Source organism: Solanum tuberosum, unplaced genomic scaffold (assembly GCF_000226075.1).
Source record: "Solanum tuberosum cultivar DM 1-3 516 R44 unplaced genomic scaffold, SolTub_3.0 scf00030, whole genome shotgun sequence".
NCBI lineage: Eukaryota > Viridiplantae > Streptophyta > Magnoliopsida > Solanales > Solanaceae > Solanum > Solanum tuberosum.
The window spans coordinates 2,179,784-2,186,377 of NW_006238956.1; positions in this window are offsets into that span (position 1 = coordinate 2,179,784).

Here is a 6,594-nt window from a genome sequence, read left to right on the forward strand (position 1 = left end):
CGATAAAGTATCGTTTACATGTCATCATAATTAGGAGGTGATAACTACACTTGACATCCATTCAATTAGATCGAACGTGTATAATAATACTATCTCGCATTTCATACTCGAATTGATTATATGTTAGCTCTTCACCTCTACATCATGACATGAGATATTAAGTTCATGATTAGACGACGGAGTGATAGAATTAGTACATTACTCTAGAAATACAAGTATATATAATTATCTCCTAATTCATATCAACGTAGTTTCATACTCTAAATATGTATTATAGTATATTTTTTTATTTATTCCACGAATTCTAACTTTTTATTTATAAAAGTATACAAAAATTGTTACACTTTTTGAACAATTAATTGTAAGGTGTAAAATTAAATTTTAGTATTATGCACAATAGCAAAATTATGATTATTAATAGGAATATTTTAAACAAACCGACCTCTGGATATTGCTTTTATTAAAAGTAATTAGATTTAATAAAAAATACCGACGTCATGAGGTCGGTATCACATTAAATTTTAATTAAATAATATTGACATCGGGGGGTTGGTATTTTATACTAAATTATTTTTTAACTTGTATAAAACTGTCATTCGGAGGACGATTTATTTAAAGTTAATTGAAAATATTAATTTATTACATACTATTTAATTTTACCGACTTCCGAAAGTTGGTATTTGTTTTTTATTTTACACAAAATCGTCCCCCGGAAGACGATTTAAATAAAATAAAATCAAAATAGAAAATAATACCGACATCAAGAGGTCGGTTTTTATTGTAATTCATTTTCTGGGAAAAATTCCGACTTCCTGAGGTCGGAATTTGGTTTTCGCTTTTATCAACGTACAATTAATTATAGGTGTAAAATGAATATTTTAAACAAACCGACCTCCGGATGTCGCTTTTAAAAGTAATTAGATGAAATAAAATACCGACCTCCGAATGTCGCTTTAATTAATAGTAATTAGATGAAATAAAAATACCGACCTCATGAGGTCGGTATTTTAATTACATACTATCTAATTTTACTGACATTCGGAAGTCGGTATTATAATTTTACACATAATTGAGAAAAAATTCCGACCTCAGGAGGTCGAAATTTTTCCCAGCAAATGAATTACAATAAAAACCGACCTCTTGATGTCGGTATTAAATACTGACCTCATGAGGTCAAATACCGACCTCATGAGGTCGGTATTTTAATTACATACTACCGACATTTGGAAGTCGGAATTATAAAATATTTAATTGATAAAAAATTCCGACCTCCTGAGGTCGGAATTTTTAATGAATTACAAGTATTTTATTTTACACAAAACCTATTGAGAAAAAATAATTTAATACCGACATCAAGAGGTCGGTTTTTATTGTAATTCATTTTTTCCGGGAAAAATTCCTACCTCCAGAGGTCGGAATTTGGTTTTCCCGCTTTATTTTGCATAAAAACCGACTACTTGTAAATACCGACCTCCGAAGGTCGAAAATTACCGACCTCCATTTGAGGTCGGAAATTTTTAGGTCGGTATTCACTGTTATTTTAGTAGTGTACACCAAGATGAGCATCAAAAGTAAAGTAGTGTCTTAACAAGATAATAAATAAGTAACTTTGAACAACAATATGACTAAAGCAGCAACAATACCGTAATAACATTAAAAAATTGTTAATCAACTATAAAATGGTAGTAAAATAAATAAAAAAAATAACATAATAATAATAATAACAACAATAGAAAGAAAGAAATAACAAAAGTCCATGGTCATGGTCAAATTGAAAGAACAAAAAAAGCATAATAAATATATATATATATATATATATATATATATACTAGTTTCACGGCACATGCGTTTGTACGTGTGTATCGTATATATAGTATACGACATTGTAAAATAGAATTAATATTACTAAATTAAAGCTTTTTAGTAAATAATTATAATTGAAAGAACATAGGACAAGTGCTTTTAAATGATTTATACAAATTGTTATATAGTTACTTGTATTTTGAGATCAAAATGACTAGATATTTTTGTAACATTTCAAAATACATTCAAAGTTTAAATATGGGGAGAAAGTGACATTTCTTTAGTAGTAGTAATATTTACTTCACTCAATTTTGTAAACAAATCTAACCAACAAAATTTAAAAAAAATATCAATACAGAAAATACCACCAATAGTCTTTCCTCTTGAGGTTATGAACATAAATGATGGACACCATTTAAGTATAATTTTTCTCTTAAATATTCATACTTCAAATTTAGTATGTGCATGACACTAATAAGGATTACCACAAATATTTCAAAATTTTATCTTTATACGTAATCGATTTTTACCAATTAATATTTAAGTAAGACTATCATAGAGAGGTAATTCTACAAAAAAAAGGTACTTTATTGTTATAACGAATGATGGTTAAATTGAGGTTTGAGTGTACGTCAAATATTTAGCTTGACCAATTCTTTGTTTTAGATATAAATCATGTGACTTTATTCATATTTGTTTATTATTATTGTCTTTCCTACAACGTTTCGTCACTATTAACTCATGAAAATGGTAACAAAAAATATGAGTGTGAACTTATGAATGATTTGCTACAATTTTTTCACCAACTCTTTCTTATGTGGTACCTCGAATTTCGTTGAATTTTGAACTTAATCAACTGTTGTAAATAACCCTCAGATTTTTTAAGAAGAAGAATAGTAGAAAACTTTAAAAATCGTAGTTTAAAAGTGAGAGGAAACCCTCTATTTATAGCTAACAAATAGTAGTATTAATAGGTGCTAATTGCTCCTTATCAAAAGATTTACAACGTTTCGAAAAAGTCATTGCTCATCGGAAAAATCACAACCTTTTGCAAGAGTTACAACTTATCGGAAAAGGCACAACCCTTTGAAAAAGTCACAATCCTTTGAAAAAATCACAGCCCTTCGAAAAAACCACAACTCATCGAAAATGTCAAAACCCGTAAAAAAAGTAGCAATCCTTTGAAAAAGTCACATCTCTTTGAGAAAATCACAACCCTTTAATATGAGAGGAAGCCCCTCTATTTATAGTAAACAAAGAATAGTATGAACAAGTGTTTTTTGTGTCTTATCTGAAAAGTCACAACTCATCGAAAAATCACAACCCTTTGAAAAAAGTCGCGACTTATCGGAAAAGTCACAACTCATCAAAAAAGGCACAACCTAAGTTTGAGTTTATATATATATATATATATATATATATATATTAACTAGAGGAGAATTTAAGCTTACATTAAAGTGCTAGAGCCTATATGAATGAAGATACACAAATATAAACATTATCAATACATTGCAACTATATTGATGCAAAAATATGTTGACTAAATACTTAAGTTTACATGAAATAACATCTTTCATATGAGAATAATAGTATTTCTTTTACATCAACAAAGGTGTAAGAGGAATACAACTGTTCATCCTCGTGGCCCCTTTGAATATTCAAACAAAGAATTCCACAGAATGCAAAGTTAATTCTATCCAATACAAAAGAATAAAATTGTAATCTACCAATTAATTAAGGAAATATTTATAAGGACCAATATAAAATATCATGTTAATTATAGTGTTAGTCTGCTTGTGATAACCAGCTTAGAACCAAACTTAAAAAAACAGGGAATCATGAGCTCCTATTGACAGACCATTCTAATATCGTCTAATACATCAACATACATCTTTGTTGCCTTTCAAGATGTTTTTCTAAACCGTCTCCATGTTCGGACCGACAATGACAAAGTTATGAGCATCTAAGTTAATTGAGCAAAAGACAATGGCAACATAAGCTTTACCACAAAAAATATGAACAACAAAAGTATGTTGTCCAATTAAATCATATGCAAGCATTGTTTAAATAGAAATTATAGATCGAAAATATAATAATTTTCTATATATTCAAATACTTCATGAGCATATCCTAATTTATCAGATAAGAAGCGCCTGGAGGTGGAGCCCCACATTTAGTAGTCATTCTTCTGTATTCCAAAAACTATATCGTAGTGAGACATGGAAATACCTTGAAAAAATATGTATCAATCAGCACTATAAATAGCTATATAAACTAATTATATGATTATTATGACATATGATATTCTCCAAACAGCCTTCAAAGTAAGGGTGTTGCCAACAAAAAGTAGGGAATGAAACAATACGATATCAACTCTACTTTTTGTGCACAAGTACAAGGCTTTAGTAATTAGCTGAAAATACTTTAAACTTTTCATTAAGTAAAGCTCATGCAATACAAATTAATGTTATTATCTAATTTCAAACAAAAAATGTTATATCAAGTTCATTTACTTGGAAATATATGGAGACTGTAGAAGAACAAAATGAGCAACGGAGTATAGAAGTTAATTAAGACAGTTTAAGATAATATTTTGGCTCCAATAATACGTTTGTAAATAGTAGTATTGACTGAGTACTTCATAACGTAACTCAATGGAAAATCTTTCTCTATATTGGTGTGTCAATGCAATATTTCTATTTGTTTAGTCTAAATATATGTAATTAAGAACCTAGTGAAGTTCTAATGCTTGAAAGGGCTGAATATTTGGACTTGAGCCTACATTTCAAATAGCCATGAGATTTTTGTATCAAGTATGTGATATTCACACGGATTTGACTTGTTAGACTTGCTAGGAGATTGTTCACGAGCACTTTTGAAGCTCTAAATTAACATCATATAATTTGATTAAACTCCGTCCATCAGAGAGCTATTTTTATCTGATAGTTTTATCTTGTCTTTTTCATGCCTTTCAAACTTGGATGTTTTGGAGCTAGCTGGTAACTGAAGTTAAAAACAATGAATACTTGAACTCTCTGGTTGGACTATTTACCCTATTTAGAAACTACTTTTTCATCATATTAGGGGACCTTTGACATCACATTAGCTAATGACTTTGATATAATATATGTTTAAAGTCTCTGATATTTCTGTTTCATGTTAGCACTCACAATAGCAAGTAAAGTGCAAGTAGATCCTCATTAGTTTATAATCAAATCTCACCAACCAATGTACTTGCACAAGTTGATATGTTTGCCTGAAATTTATGAGTAGCTATAAGAGGATCGGAGCGAGGACCTAAGAGCTAAGTTGGTCGGATTACAAATAGTATTAAAGGTTTTCACATGATTTTTCGCGTTCACTAATAGTTGATAGACAATAGTTTTAAGAGAAAGATGAGGTGAATTACTCAGACATCATTAAATACCCTAGTACATAGTTCGCCTCAAATTTCAGTCAATTTTGTTGCTTCAAATTTTCCATACAGATTAGGTATAATTGCTAACACGTACAAGCTTTTAGCTCTTCTTATGATTCAACTCTTCATGATGGCATATAGAAACTTAATAGAAAGCGGGCAGATCACTTACCTGTAAATCTGAAACTATGAGGCAGCAACAAAGTTGATTAACCTGCATCATATTTGGCTCTCCGTACGCTCTAGTTTTCTTTGGTGTAATAAACCAGTAGCCCTTGAAAATGAAAGAGATAATATAATAATGAATTAATTAATGAACATTAATCATTCCAAAAAGAAAGAGTTGGTTAAGAAGTATTGACTATAAACCATTATAGTCATTCACGGAGATGTTCTCCTTTGTGTGAAATGATGATGGATGAAGTTTAGCTCAAAACTGATGAAATTTAGGAAAAATATGAAAGCGGTCGCTATACTGTGGGGCAAGACATGATTGCGACTTATAAAAAAGTACCTTTGAAAAGACTAAAGGAACGGGGATATATGATGGGCCTCTCTATTGAGCAAAATTATTGTACCAACTAACAACCCCAAAACGCTTCTTTTTTAGTAACCAAAAGTCATAAAAATAAAGAAAATACTTTATGCATTTAGACAACACAAAAAAAGTTAGAAATGAAAAAAAAGAGAATGTAAGCTACATTATATCTCAATCATGTCAATTTAATAGTCCCGTCAAAGCTCAACTTTAGGAACTTTAGAAAACTGACCTTTTAATCCATTTTTACTAGTGTGGGTGGTTCAACTTTCAGCCCAACATCTAGGGCTGTTTGGAAGGACACACTGGTAATTGAATTTGGTGTAATTACACTGTCTTGTCCTGTTTGGAAGGACATGTAATTACTTGGTTAGCAGGTAATTGGTGTAATTGGCAGGGGGTAATTACACTCTACAATTCACAGGCAGAGGCTGTGAATTGCTGGTAATTACATGGTGTAATTACCACCTGATTACTTTTTAATTTCTTTTTTTTTTTCTACTTTTATTTTTTTGTTTTAATTTTTTTTTACTTCTATTATGTTAAGTTCTTTTTTTATTTTTATTATTCTAAAAAATTGTAAAAGTTTATTTTATATTTTATATTATTATATTTCATTTTCTTCTTGTTTCTCTACCTTACTTTACGTGATTCTATGTAATTTTCTCGTATTATATATTTCTTTATGCCATCCTTATTTTCTCATTTGCATAATTTTATTAGTATTCTAATTTTTAAATTAATATAGCTTTTATTGTTAAGTAAGGTTATAGACTTACGTTTTCTTTATTAAGAAAAAATAAAAATAAATCATATTTACTGCTATGTTGAAATT